This window comes from Chiloscyllium plagiosum, chromosome 14, assembly GCF_004010195.1.
Source record: "Chiloscyllium plagiosum isolate BGI_BamShark_2017 chromosome 14, ASM401019v2, whole genome shotgun sequence".
Taxonomy (NCBI): Eukaryota; Metazoa; Chordata; class Chondrichthyes; order Orectolobiformes; family Hemiscylliidae; genus Chiloscyllium; species Chiloscyllium plagiosum.
The window spans coordinates 39,994,931-40,009,600 of record NC_057723.1 but is presented as its reverse complement, the minus strand read 5'-3'; the positions used below and the strand labels follow the sequence as shown (position 1 = coordinate 40,009,600).

The window sequence follows — 14,670 nt, the reverse complement described above, 5'->3', positions numbered from 1 at the left end:
AAATGAAAGTGACTTTGGATGATTAAAAAAAATTTAAAGCAACTATGCAATATTGTTACAGTTTTAAAATTATGGCATTCTATGTAATGAAGATATTCTAAGTTTTGAGAAAGGCTTAATTTCTGATGAACAACTTTGACAGGTACAATTAAGCTCCAAGAGTATTACATGGCAAAAAATATCAGTTCAAAGTATGACAAAAAGCTGACTTGGAAAAATTGTCATTAATGAGACAGGCAGGTCTGAGATAGCAAAATGGCTACAAGTAATAGAATGGTACTTACTGTAAATTATATGAACAAGATGTGCCCACACTACACAGCAAGAAAGTTCAGCCAATTAAACCAACTTTATCAAAAAGGGAACAATCAATTAATAGAACCTGATTCTGAAGTACTTACACACAAAAGCTCACTAATATTTTAGGTTTTTTTTTGCTTTTCCCCAGACCTGTACAGGTCCCTTATGCACTTATAGAGATACACAAACAAAGCTGTGCATTATCAAAGAGTATCTCCTTTACAGACTAAGTGACAGACTAATCACCTTAAACTTAGCAAATGAAAGGATTATTGCTTGGCTGCAAAAATTTGTATTTGCTGAACAAAAGTAACAGGAGCAGCTCAGCAATATACACTATTTTTATAATGGTGAAATAGTATGATAATCATATATTCAAACAGCTGAGACACTGTATTGACATTTTCTGATGTATGAGTCTAGGTATGACATTCAAATTGTGAAATGCTGGGCCCAGTATAATATGAACATTCCTGATCTGTGTCACCCAGTTAAACTTGGAAATCTTAAAATGGCTAACCCAATGCGAAATTGCCATTTTATAATGGATGCAACTCAATTAGATATTCACACTTTCGGATGGATGAAATCAGGTTTGATGTTCACATTTTATAGTGAGTGAGACCCAGTCTGATATTTATAGTTTCTAGTGGGCGGAACTCCATTTGGTGCTCACATATTTAATTGTGGAATTATACTGGGTCCACTACATCAAAATATGAATGTCATGTTGGGGTCTATAGCTGAGGCAGTAGTTACATCACTGGAAAAGTAATCCAGAGTCCCAGGCTAATATTCTGGAAACAGGAGTTTAAATCCCATATGGCAAGTGGCGAAATTTGAATTCAATACAATTTGGAAATAAAAGCTAGCCTAACTTTGGCCATGTACCAATTGCTAACTGTTGTAAAAATGCATCTGGTTCACTTGTGTCCTTTAGGGAATATAACAACTCTGATAACGGTGGTGGTAATCAAGCATGAGACTTCCCAAATGTGTAACAGTCCTTATGTAAATATCATCACTATTTTTAATTATTTTCTCTCATTTTTTGGTTGGAACTGTGAGTTGAAGTTAAGATTGGAACTTTGAACAGCAGCTTATTTTAAAAGAGAAGAGAACAAAGACCAACGTGTACTGTTGGGAATTGGCCTGGAATATAGTGCAATTTCTTTATTTATCTATGGACATGGTAGACAAATCAGCAAACTGAGGGTTGCTATAGTCAGGGCTGGCAGCTTGTTGAACTCTGAATTGATGAATCAAGGAAGGACCGGCGCTAACCAGCCAACCATAAAGAATGTTGATTGAAAATAGAAAAACAGATCTGACAGTATGATGTTTGAAGCTTCTGGAGATTGTGCTTTGTTTGTTTTTGGTCTCTCTCTCCCTAGTTTTTCCCCAGTTACTAAACTCTTGAATGTTCTGAGAAGATAATTCCATCATGGAATAAATAAGTAAATACTTCCAGAAAATAATAACCCCAAAGAACTGCAGATGCTAAAAATCAGAAACACAATCAGAAATTGCTGGAGAAACTCAGCAGGTCTGGCAGCATCTGTGGAGAGAAATCAGAGTTACTGTGTCAGATCTAGTGACTGTTCTTCAGAATATTTTTAGAAGTCTGCTGAAACTGTTTGCATTAACCAGTGAATTTAACATTCAAGCAAGATATACATTTCCACTTGCCTTTGAACAGCCCATTGATCAAGCATTTCAAAGGCCTGGTATCCATTATTTGATACTTTTTAGTGAACTGACAAATTACAACTCTTTTTTTTCTCCTAATTTATCCATCAACTGTGTGTATCCCTGTGTGCAATGGGGATTATGTTCAAAGAAGATTGGGATGAGGTCATAATATTAATTTGATTACCTTGATGTTTATCTTTGTTCTGCTTAAATTACATTATTGATTGTAAATTGCTAATTTTTGCTTAAGTTATAAACTTGGTGTCCAAAATCTGTTATTCATAAACTCCCAGTAGGAACAATAGGGCAATTTTGAGGATTGTGAATATTTTAATTTCATTTTGTTGCAAATCCAGTGATAGTGAGGGTGATTTGATTTGACTTGCTATACCTGGGGCATAACCGATTGGAATCACCAAGATAGTTAAACTGCATTACTTAGTAATCTAGAACAAGAGAAATTCCATCGTATTTCATCAATAGATGCAAAAATGTATTTATTATGTCTTTAGCAAGTGGCAAAACTCAATATTAACTACTACTTACTAAACTTAAAACTATACTCTTTAAACCCAAACAGATGCATTCACACACAGAAAGGATGAGGCAGAATACACAGCGTTGAGAATTATTATGGGTGGGGAAAGATAGGTTAAAAAGAATATTATGAATTAAGAGTCTAAGCCACATAAGTAGAAATCTGCTAACTTTTTTTAAACAGTTCCTTTGGTTTCAGTCAATGAAATCACAATGCTGTAGACTGCAGGGTGATGAAAGATCCTTAGGTTGGGTACGCAGTCAATTAGACCCAGGTCTTTTATGGAGTTCACAATTCAGTTTTCAGACTCTTTGAATGTTGTGGGTGGCACAGTGGTTAGCACAGTGGTTAGCACTGCTGCCTCACAGCGCCAGAGACCCTGGTTCAATTCCCGACTCAGGCGACTGACTGTGTGGAGTTTGCATATTCTCCCCGTATCTGCGTGGGTTTCCTCCCATAGTCCAAAGATGTGCAGGTCAGGTGAATTGGCCATGCTAAATTGCCCGTAGTGTTAGGTAAAAGGGGTAAATGTAGGGGAATGGGTGGGTTGCGCTTCGGTGGGTCGGTGTGGACTTGTTGGGCCGAAGGGCCTGTTTCCACACTGTAAGTAAGTAATCTAATCTTGTCTTTTACAAAGAGAATGTGTGTGTGTGTGCACGAGAGAGAGAGAGAGAAAGAGAGAGAGAGAGAGCATGGTTTTATTATAGATGTTTCCACAACTGTTTGGGGCTTTTCTCAATGTAGAAGGAGAGATCTATCTTTGCAGGTTTTTTGGAGGTCTCTTTATAACTACAATATTCTCCTGTCTGTGGAAAAATGGAAACAAGCAGTCCAAGAACTGTGAGTTAGACAGCTCAAGGGACTTTCCACTGGTTGTCTAGCAAAGGTAACAAATCCACTATAAAGCGACAGTGCAGAACTAATTGCATGCCAAATAGCAAGAAGTGCCTGGCAGTAGAGAGAACTAAGCAATTCTATAATCAATGGATCACATCTTAGCTCTGCAGTCCCACCATATCCAGTTGTGACAGTAGTGGACAATTAAACAGCTAACAGGATTTGGAACCTCCACAATTATCTCTACACTGGGGGAAGTGAAGTACATCAATGCAAGAGGCAAAGTTGAAGTATTTTGCTCCACCTTCAGTCAGAAATGGATGATGTGGATGTCAAGAAATGACTGAAGACAGTTGATATCACGAATGCTGTCAGCCTTGATTGCGACAATATTATTGAAGAGCTGTGCTTTAGAATTTGTCATACCCAAGCAGTTTCAGTTCAGTTTCACACTGGCATCAAGCCAACAAGGTGGAAAATTGTCTAAGTATGTCCTGTGCACACAAAGCAAGACTATAAATCTACTGTCTATCTTCAACAAAGAAATGAACAGTGCCATGTGCTATCAAGTGGTACCTGCAAAGGAATAATCTGCTCATTGATGGTCATTTGGCTCTTGGTTGAGAGTGGGGCTGGAAAAGCACAACAGGTCAGGACTTCATGAAGGACTTATGCCCAAAACATTGATTCTCCTGCTCCTTGGATGCTGCCTGACCTGCTGTGCTTTTCCAGCACCACACCCTTGACTCTGATCTCCAGTATCTGCAGTCCTCACCATCTTCAGCTGCTTTATCAATCATATTACCTTCTTTATGAGCCCAGAAGTGGGAATGCTCGCTGATGACTGCACAATGTTAAGCACCATTCATGATGCCATAGATAGAGAAGCAATCTGTGCCAGCAAGACATGGACAAGATCTAGGTTTGGGCTGGTAAGTGGCAAGTAACATTGCCTGGCATTTATATGACATGAATTACCATTTCCAAAAAGACAGAATGTAACAATCACTCTTGACGTTTGATGGTATTACAATTAGCATCGACATTCTGAGGATTATCATTGGTCAAACGGAAGTGGACTAGCTATATAAACAGTCTTCTTACAGATCAGAGGCTAGGAATTCTGCAACAAATATTTCAACTCCTGTCACCTCAATATCTGTTCCCAGTCTACAAGGCACAAATCAGAAGTGTGATGGAATACTCTCCTGTGCACAGTGGCAGCAGTGAGGGCTATCTACAAGCTTCACTGCAGTAATGCAACAAGGCTCCTTTGACAGAATATTCCAAACTCGCAACTTCTACCATCAAGATGGACAAGGTAAGCAGGTGTATGAGAACATTTCCACCAGCAAGTTCCCATCCAAGCCACATCCATCCTGATTTGGACTGTGTCACTGTTCCTTCATTGTTCCTTCACCAGAGCCCTAGCACTACCTTCCTAACAGTACAGCAAGTGTCCCTACATCCCAGGGACTGCATCAGTTGAAGAAAGTAGCTCACCACACTTTCTTCAGAGCAATTAGAGATGGGCAATATTTGCTATCCCTGCCAGCAATATCCACATCCCATGAATGAAGAAAAAGAAAATGGTACCAACGTTGAAAAGTTCTAATTGGCAATTTGAATATTATCTGTTGGTCAGGATCCATGATGATGGATCCTTCATATTTTCTAACAGTGGACCTGTTGTGAAATTGACAGTTTTAGAACATAGAACATAGAATAATAGAGTTTCTAATGGGAGCTAGTATAGTATTCATATAGTATAATGGATAAACCCTGCATGATGTATTTTTAAATTCTGAATCTAGCATTATGTTGACTTTTTCTGATGGAATTCAGTAGGATGTATCCATTTCCTAATGATTCAACACAGGAGGATCCTCACATTTTCTAATTAGTAAATGATAATTTCTATGAGGTGGGACCCTATAAGATATTCAATTTTCTAATGTGCAGGACAGAAGAAGGTATTCACATTTTTTGATGGCGAGTCCCAGTACCAAATGGAAGTAGTATCAGTAACATTAAAACCAACACTCATTTCAAAGTACGTTCCTAACTGTTAACATAACCAGAAACTGTACAGCTCTGTATGATCAGAATTTGAACATGGGAAATTATGTTTCATCAGAATATTGTGTCACATCTTGAAAATATTCAGGGAAGTATTGAATTTGTCATCCCAGTGTTAATCTACATCATTTTTTGAGCTATCCTTGTTATCCATACCTTTAAATTGACCAATTTGGCCAATAACTTATTGTTATAGATTAATGTAAAAGACTCAGTCTCAGAGCTCATATATTAAATTAGAATAACTTCAAATTTATTAACTTCAAAGGTTATTGTAGGCTAATGGTTATAGACTTACATCAGAATGTTTGTATTGCATTGACATTGATCTATAATCCTGTTTCCTTTTCTTCAAAAGCAAAAAATAGTGAAATTTACTCAAGATTATTAATTGCTGAGCCTGGCCAGCTCAGTGCTAACCTGAGCAGTGGAATGTGCTATTAACAGGCAATCAATATTTCATGGTGACATAACAGATAATTGTGAGCAAACTGCTAGGTGTGAATTGCAAATTCATTCATTAGTCGACAGGTTATTGGATGTTAAGGGTCTGATGTATCTGTAGTAGCTACCTGTTTTATAGCTCTGGAGGAAAGACAACCTAATTACAACTTAACCATGTCCAAAACCAGTATTCCTTCCAGCAAAATATCATCTCAAATATTATTGCAGTAAACATGCGGATAGCCAGGGCAAAAGGCTGAGGGCGCATGTCAGGAAATATTGACCCTAAATGTATGACAGAAGATGGACTTCTGGATCCTGCAGAGATCCTAATGCATGGGCTTCCATGGGGTGGGGGGTGGTGCAGGAAGTTCAAATGCCTGCTGTGCAATTACCATATTGTTCAGGATCTATCTACAATCAGTCTTGTGATAGATCTGGATTTGTAACTTGAATGTTATCCAGGACAGTTTGAAATCTTATCTAACAGCTAGGAACCTTCACAACGTACATCCTCAGTCAGCTCCCTGACTACACATTCTGACCCATATCCCAACGTGACCACATCCTCAACTAACTCCTACTATGCGATTAAACCCTTCACATGACCCAACTATCTCATGACTGGCCACCCTCCTGACCAGACTCCAAAATACCGCCAACTGCCTGAATATTATATCATCCAGATCTGACTACTACCTGACTGCCTCACTACCAACTTACCAATCTCATCTCAAGGTCACCAGCATATACCTTCCTCCACTCATTCATTCATTCACTGACCTGTAATCAAAGTCCGGATCTTTAAACTTACCAGACAGAATATAGCAGCTGGTGATGTGAAAGTAGAGCATGTACTGTAAAAGTAGGGCCTTGTTATCACATTTTTATTTTTTCAAAAACATACTTCATTCATAAAAAAAGCTTTGTATATATACATTGTCACAAATGCAGATAGGTTCTGTACAGTTGCATATCAAATAAACAAACCAAAGACATTGGACTTTGACTCGATCCAACTCTCTCATATATACGATACCAATATTACATTTATTTGAGGCTCTAGGAAGGTCCAAAAACTGAATGGACCCCCTTTTACCTTCAGCAGGAAGATCTCAGACAGTGGTCTTTCTCCACCTGCGCATTGGTGGCAGATGCCCAAGCTTTAGTGCATCCCTCTGCACGTAGTCATGGACCATGCAATGTACCTGTCTACAACATACGGTCAAGGTCAACTCCTTGCTCTGAAAGACCAACACATTTTGGGCAGACTAAAGAGAGTCTTTCACTGATTTGATGGTCCTCCAAGCACAGTTGATGCTTGGCTCAGTGTGCATCCTTGGGAACAGACCGTAGAGCACAGAGTCCCGCATAATGGAGTTTGGCAAAAACCTTCGCATTTCCCTCCAGACCTCTCTTACAAAGGCACAATCCAGAAGGAGGTGTGTAACAACACCTTCCTCAGCCACTTCAAGGGCAGCACGCAGTGAAGCAAACTGATTGGGCTGACTAGAAGAATCTCACAGGTAGTGCCCTTCTCATCATCAGCTAAGCGATGTCTTGGTGCTTGCTGGAAAGTTCTGGTGGTGAGGCATTCTACCAAATGACTTTGACAGTCTGCTCAGTAACCCATGCAACAGGATCCACCCTCTCCTTTACCCACAGGGTCTTGAGGATGCCACGTGCTGACCACTTCCTGATGGATTGGAAGTCAAAGGAGTTTTTCTTTGCAAATTTCTCCATGAAGGATAGGTGATACAGAACGGACCAACGGTCCATAGAGCATTCCACCGCAGCGAGACTTGGCCCATCCTTCCCAATAGAGGGGACAGGTAGAACCTCAGAACATGGTGACACTTGGTGTTTGCTTACTGAGGGTCTACACACAGCTTGATGCAGCCACACACAAAGGTGGTCATCTGGATTAGGGCAATGCTGGGTAGGTTAATCCTCCCCATCATACAGAGTTTTGTACGTGGAGTCCCTGCTGACCAAGTTTATCTTAGGCTTCTAGATGAAATGGAAGATGACTTGGGTGACTGAAACAGCGCAGTTGTGGGAGATGGGTCAGACCTGTGCTACGCACAACAACAGACAGAGTGCCTCACACCTGATAACCAGGTTTTTACCTGCAATCAAGAGAGAATGGTGCCCCCAAAAGACCAGATTTTGCTTCACTTTGGCGACGCGCTCCTCACAAGATTTTGTGCATGCCCCAGTCCATCTGAACCATATTCCCAGCACCTTCAGATAATCTGTCCTGACAATTAAGGGAATGTAGGATAGGTCGGCCCAGTTCCCAAAGAACATGGCCTTGCTCTCGCTTCGATTTACCTTGGCTCCTGAGGTCAGTTCGAACTGATTGCATTGTTTGCTATTACACACAGCCCATTGTTTAACACTAACACTATTCATTCTCCCACGCTGATCATTATCCTTTGTATGTCCAACTACTCTTCTCTCTCTTTGGACTCTAACTCCGTCTATGATTTACTCCTTACCGCTTTCTCCCTGCCCTATCTTCTGCATAAAAAAACAACTTTTTTCCAGCCACCATCAGTTCTGAGGAAAAGTCACTGGACCTGAAATGTTAACTCTGATTTCTCTCCAGAGATGCTGCTAGAATTGCTGAGCTTTCCGAGCAATTTCTGTTTTTGTTTCTGATTTCCAGCATCTGCAATTCTTATAGGGCATATAGGGCATGTCCTGTAATCCCAGAGCTCCTTTCTAACAGTGTTCCCTGGGAGATGCTGAACTGTGCATGTTTGTGACAACTGGGAGCAGCAGATCCTGGAAGAAATGTGGGTCAGGAGAGTCTTCACACGCAGTTCAAAATATTCAATCTAATGAAAGACAGGAGGTCAATGGCGCCATGATAATGTGACTGGACTTGCAATGCAGAACCTCAAACCAATGTCTGGGACATGGGTTCTAGTCCTACCATTGCAGATAGTTGAATTTGAATTCAATAAAGAATTAGCCTAATAATGATTATGTAGCCATTGTTAGGTTGTTGTAAAAACACAGCTCCTTCACTGACGTCCTTTAATGAAGGAAATCTGCCATCCTTAGCTGGACTGACCTACATGTGGCTCCTGGACTGACCTGCAGGAGTTAACACTGAACTCCCCATTGGGCAATAAGAATAAGCAATAAATGCTGGTTTGGACAACAATGCTGCAAAGAAGGAAATCACAACCTGACTTTATTTTAATGGCTTGTAAAGTTGATTCCTATTCAGTCATGCAGAACTTGACTTTCCCATGAATGTTCATGATGTAGTAAAGCATATTTTATAGAAAATACAGGGATTGGCAGCAACTGTGGAGAGAGAAACAGACTTACTGATTTGAGTCTGGTATCATTCTTCCTCAGGAAGCCTATCTCAGGGCAGACCCTTCTCATCCATTTAATGACATGGGGATTGGCAAGAAAGTTGGGAGAATTATATGAGCTTGGCAGTAATGAGATTCCTGACATCAAGATCAAAAGCTCCCATTTACCAACCAATTGTCAAACAGCAAGATGAGATTCTTGCTAGTGAGCAGCTAGAGACTTAGTTACACTAACATTCTTGTTTCAGTGATATGCAGCTTCCCATCTTCCCATCTGGTGGATAGAAACTCGATGGCGACAATACCCAACATGAAAGTCAGAGTGGTAAGTTGATGACCAATCCTGCCTTCCATCTTGAACAGCAGTTTCCAACATCTTTGGACATGTGCCATTGGCAGCGACTACATACACTGCCATGTCCACCAGGACCTCCATGTCCCTATTGGCAAAGCGGGCCAATTTCCCTCTGTCCAACATGTCCTGGAGCAATTGACAGGGAACGTGCAAGTCAAATGTGGATTGCCAGCACTTGACCGGATACGTGGCTGAGCTTTAAAGGAGGCGCTGGCACCAGGAACACTGGAATTCTTGGTACTGTCTGGAGCATCTTCCTGCAGTGAATGGGAGAGTATGACAAGTGGGGAGCAACAGGGTCTGCTGCATAGACCATGAGGCAAGTTTGGAAAGAAAGCACCAGAAATCTTGCTGAGGCTTGCAGAAATTTGCCAAAATTGACACTTTGCCAAATGCAAGTAAAATTCAGCCCTCAAGACTTGTATTAAATTGCTCTTGGCCCACTTTAAATTTACAGAGATGGATAAAAAAAAGTTTGGATTAAAAGACATTGGAATACTTCTGTTCTTACTGGACTTTTCTTGGTGACTTTACTGTATTTTTCATTCTTTTGCTAGTTTTCCCATTTAAGTTCACAAGAAGGAAAGAAGATTGACTAAATTGTACAGAATTGTAACAGTCAGAACTGTTTGAGATCAGCACACCTCACTCATCCTCAGTAGGATCTTTGGTCTTGTGCGTTGATACTTGTTGCTGTGCTGATTTTTGCAAACGATTCCAAAAAGCATATGTCCTGCCTGTTCTGTAATTTCCCACTTTTCACGATGCAATAACATATTCATGAATTGTTACAACAGAGTGATTAATACAGGTTTTCAGTATCTTTCCCAACAAATCACTTTACATAGCAATCATTTTAAAAAATAAGGAATTTTAAGTGGTTTTGAGCAAAGCCAGAGGAAGGAGACAAAAAGAAATTTTTAAATGAAAACCTTTGCTGTAAACTCATTACCTATTTGTCAATTTGGTTTTTGCATCTTTGTTTTCTTTATTCTTTCTATCTTATTCTTTCTAACTTATGCACATTAACATCTTCATTTTTCTCTTTTTTGCTGTGAAAAGAAATTGTTTTAACTTCAATATTTTCAGCAAAACTTAAAAATAGTGTAATACTTGTTTTAAAAGATCTGACAGATTATCAGGATTTATAACTTTCCTCCATACATTTGCCTTAAACATTGTTTTGCATTAGCCAACAATCTGTGGAAACATGTTGTAATTGATTAATTTTTCTTTAAGTGTACTGTATTAAATGTAACTGCACTTCTCACAGCAAGTTGGTTATTGGGAAAACTTTCCAATGTATTGTGCCAGCAGGCATTCGTGACAATATACCATTCTTAGAGTTTCAGAAGATGTTTTAGCATGAGCGAAGGGTAGGGCAGGGGTTTTGACAATACTTGTGGGTGTTTGCATACAAACCCAAGGCATGAATCAGGCTCATTGCCATGGGGAAAGAAATATTGATGATTTTAAGTACTATCATTAACATCATCAAAGGCAATTAGAAATCAGCAGAAGATGCTTGTTCATAACAATGCACTTCACAGGAAAATTGCAGACACCACTAGTTTAAAATTACATCATTGAATATTCTACAAAGACTTGCTGGGGATAATTCTGGCATTGGTGTATGCTGGTGATACCTAATCAGCCACTTATTAGACATTCCTTACGTTTTCAATAACATGCAATGGCCAGCTGATCTGGTATTGACTGTTTCACACTATTACAAAAAGTAAAAACTAACTCCATTGAATAGAGTTTGCTCTCACAATTAAAGAAAGCATGAGTTTGAAATATATCAAGGAAACTAATTTTCCTTGATTTCCAAGTTGATTAGAAATTAATTTATGGAATACATGTCCTGACATACTTATACATTATTGTTCCTTCCACCAGCATAACAGATGACCTCTCCATAATGTACAATTCTTAAACACTTCACAGATTTGGTTAACTTCCCATATAAGATAGTTATGCTTGCATTTTGTGCAGCCACTTGAGAGTGTGCAACAACCTACAAATTCTGGCGGTCCCTTTAGAGAAGTCCATTACTCACATCTGTGCAGTTACATACAACAGCTCTCCAGAAATACTGTCTCCAGATGAGTGCACAGAAACTCAAGTTACCTCTACTGTGTTGCTCTCAACCAGCAAAGATCTTTCATTCAGTGGGAATATCTCTTACAAATGCACTGCAATTAAAGAATGTGATGATGAAATCTATTTCCAGCAATCTGTGAGAATGTAACCTTTAGAGTACATTCAGTTTCAATGATACTACATTTGAATGTTTCAAAAGTTAGTCCATTCAATACTTCTCAGCAATCAGTCACCGAGGACAGTTTGTGGTCAATGAAGGGGAATTAAAGGTTACAGGCTGTGAGTAAAGATGTGGGAGACAGACATTGACTCCATGTTCGCTGTAGCTGACTGTATTGCCAGGAAGGCTGAAGTAAACTGTTAGGGGACTCTGCATAGGGAATCAAGAGGAGCTGGATAACTGTTCTTAGAGCTTGAAAAGGCTGTAGCAATTTGTAGGCAATTAAATGGCAGATTAAGTGCTCAGAAGACATCCTAGAGTGCATGCAAAGCGGGAAAGTAACTGGCTCTGTATTGGGGAATCAGTGAGGGACTCAGAAGAACATTATTACTTTAATGGAGCTCAGAGTAGAGTAGGTGTTGAATAGCTCACAAGTAGTATCTGTTTGATGCAACTGCAGCAAAATCTAAGTTCCGTGAAAATCCCAAAAGGAGCTTTAGGTTGGTAAAGCAGGCCATGAGTAAAGAACTGGAGTTAGTCTTGTGAATGAGCAAGGGTGTGGTTTTGGAGTGCAGGGGAGGTTAGATTAAGTGGGAGGAGTGGTGATCGACAAGAATGGGAACAGTCATTAAGGTAGTCCATGATGTAATGACTCTTAGGAGAGAGTTCCGAGGCCAGATGAACAGAGAGTTTAATGAGATTTTATGACTCATCGTGTCATTGATGTCTCGAGGACAGTGGGATCAGTTTTAATCCAATTGCTATTTTACGTGTGCTATGGGGTGGTCAATTATGGTTTATTATCCATATTTACCATATCTTAATTTAACTGTTACAATCCACTGCATATATACTATTACTGTTCAAATGTTGCATACTAAAGTTTATTGTTGTTTGTTCAATGGAATCTCCTAGCTTTATTGTCTTTTTACGACCCCTTAGATTTCACAATTTTCTACTTTAAATATAAACGTTACTGGTCCCTAACAAGTTCATGACTTAAATTTGGTGGTCGGTTCCATTGTAACATGGGAAATAATCAATGCATGGCACATATGTGATATAATGCTTTTGCCACTTATCACCTTAAACCAGAATATTATCTCGCTCTGCTCCACAATGGCGCAAACTGCATTAGCATCTGAGGGTCTGTAAATGGTATAGAAGATTGTGGAATAATTAGCAAACATCCTCACCTTTAATGATATGTTGGAGGGAAAAGCATTGACAAGGCAATTGAAAACGTTGGGCCTATGACACTACCCGAGGAACTCGTGCAATGATGTTCTCAGGCTGAGATGATTATCTTCCAACAGCCACAACCATCTTCTGTGCAGGACATGACTCCAAGCAATGGAGGGCTTTGACTCCAGTTCCAATCAACTACAATTTGACCAGGGATCCTTGATGCTACTTTCAGAAAAATTGTGTCTTGATGTCGAGGAGAAAGTGAGGACTGCAGATACTGGGGATCAGAGCTTAAAAATGTGTTGCTGGAAAAGCGCAGCAGGTCAGGCAGCATCAAAGGAGAAGGAGAATCGACGTTTCAAGCATAAGCCCTTCTTCAAGAATGAGCCTTCTTGATGTCAAGGGCAGTCACTTTGTGGACGGCACGGTGGCACAGTGGTTAGCACTGCTGCCTCACAGCGCCTGAGACCCGGGTTCAATTCCCGCCTCAGGCGACTGACTGTGTGGAGTTTGCACGTTCTCCCTGTGTCTGCGTGGGTTTCCTCCGGGTGCTCCGGTTTCCTCCCACAGTCCAAAAGATGTGCAGGGTCAGGTGAATTGGCCATGCTAAATTGCCCGTAGTGTTAGGTAAGGGGTAAATGTAGGGGTATGGGTGGGTTTCGCTTCGGCGGGTCGGTGTGGACTTGTTGGGCCGAAGGGCCTGTTTCCACACTGTAATGTAATCTAATCTAATCTAATCTTCCACACCTGGTATTTCAACAAATGCTATTACTATAACCAAGAGGCCCTTGTGGAATCCAATCTGAACATCAGGAAAGACTAGACAGGTTAGGCCCATAGCCATGGAGTTTATAGGAGTCAGCGGTGACTTAGTCACAGAGATGTGCAACATGGAAACAGACGGGAAAGTCAGACCGGGCCAAGGACACAGTTTAAAAGGTAAACCGATTATAATGTCTAACTTGCTACAGTACTGAGTTTTAAAAAAATTAAATGCCTATCTTTGGAGAATAAGTGTTAACTGTATTAACTAGAGTAAGAACCTGCTGCTTGTGCTGAAATAGCCAGAGGAGAAGGTAGTGCCTGTCTCAAAAGCCCTGCCCTGAATCAGTTGTTAAGAGGGTAGCCCTTCCCTACCCACACACACATACAACTCCCCCCCCCCCACCCCCCCGCCACAACGCGAAGGTTGGGATTTGAAGTGGGAATTGAGGCGCCAAGGGCACTAGGAGTTGTGAAGCACAAGTGGCGAAGTCAGGTAATATTGGAATCTGTAGGGATGAACAACGCAGAGTCTGCTTAGAGTTTAAGTTAAACATTGTGTGCTGTTTGTACCTGTAATTTCCAATGTGGTGAGGAAGAGAAGCTGATCACTCCGGCCAAGAGCCAAACCTCAATGGAGCACATGTTACCATGTTGGGGAGCATGGACACTGTGAGTAACTGTGATACCCGGTCAGTCCATATAGTAATTCTATATAATTCTATTCGTTTTAAAATAGTGATGGAAAAGGATAGACCAGATCTAAAAGTTGAAGTTCTAAATTGGAGAAAGGCCAATTTTGACGGTATTAGGCAAGAACTTTTGAAAGCAGACTGGGGACAGATGTTCTCAGGAAAAGAGATGGCTGGAAAAT

The 14,670-nt window shown here is 40.3% G+C and overlaps 1 protein-coding gene across 2 annotated transcripts in view; it reads right to left on the bottom strand.

Annotated features, from left to right (window-relative positions):
• LOC122556662 (pro-neuregulin-2, membrane-bound isoform-like) overlaps positions 1 to 14,670 on the bottom strand; it is a 693,482-nt gene that overhangs the window by 207,186 nt on the left and 471,626 nt on the right. The window lies entirely within an intron of this gene.